The sequence below is a fragment of the Orycteropus afer genome, unplaced genomic scaffold (assembly GCF_000298275.1).
Source record: "Orycteropus afer afer isolate SDZICR_OR568_19922 unplaced genomic scaffold, OryAfe1.0 scaffold00847, whole genome shotgun sequence".
Taxonomy (NCBI): domain Eukaryota; kingdom Metazoa; phylum Chordata; class Mammalia; order Tubulidentata; family Orycteropodidae; genus Orycteropus; species Orycteropus afer.
In genome coordinates, this window is record NW_006922434.1 from 165,958 (window position 1) to 167,116 (window position 1,159).

Sequence of the window (1,159 nt, forward strand, 5' to 3'; positions counted from 1 at the left end):
TATGATATCCCTTGTTCCATATCCTCTTCTGGATCCAGCTTGCACTTCTGGAAGTTCTCTGTCAATATACTGCTGCAAACGTTTTTGAATTATCTTCAGTAAGATCTTACTTGAGTGCGATATAGATGATATTGTTCTAAAATTTCCACATTCTGTGGGATCACCTTTCTTTGGAATGTTTAGGATATTAGAAGTCCAAACTCAGGGCACAGGTTTAGGAATAGGCTATTTCTCTGTCTTCTCTGGGGGGAAAAATCTTTCTCATTCAGCTTTGTTCCTTGGTTAATTGGCAAACCCTATGTGGCATCTATCTCCCATTTGTAGTTGATTTTCTCTTTTTATATCTCAAAAGTGATTGGTTTAAGATACACTCTATGCAGATATTGCCTCAATGAAAAAAGAACACTCAAATAAGATTTGATCCACAGGTACAGTGGTTAGAATTCCAACATATGTGTTAGGGGGGCACAAGTTAATCCAGAAGAAACGCTGCACTGAAGATTCAAGTGAGGGAAGTTAGACAAGAAAAATAAAGGATATCAATATTGGAATGTAAAACTATCTCTATTTGGAAATTGCATGAGTGTGTGTGTGTGTGTGTGTATCAGACTATTTATATACATTAAAATTGGAAAAGATGTGTGTCAGGGTTGTATCATTTCACCATACTTATTCAATCTGTATGCTGAGCAAATAATCCAAGAAGCTAGAATACATGGCATCAGGGTTGGAGGAAGAGTCATTGGCAACCTGAGATATGCAAATGACACAAACTTGCTTGCTGAAAATAAAGACGACTTGCTGATGAAAACCAAAGTTTGCAGCCTCCTGTATGGATGACACCTCAACATGAAGAAAACTAAAAACCTCACACGTGGACCAATAAGCAACATCACAATAACCAAAAACAAACCAAACTCACCACCATTGAGTAGGATACAACTCATAGCAACCCCTTCTTGGGTTTCCAAGGCCAAATCACTACAGAAGTAGATTGCCCAACCTTCCTTCCAAGGAGTGGCTGGTGAATTTGAACCACCAGGCTTCTGGTTAGCAAATGCCTTGGGAACAATGCTACCAGAACTCCTAACATCACAATAAATAGAAAAGATCAAAGTTGTCAGGGATTTCATTTTACTTGTACACACAATCAATGACC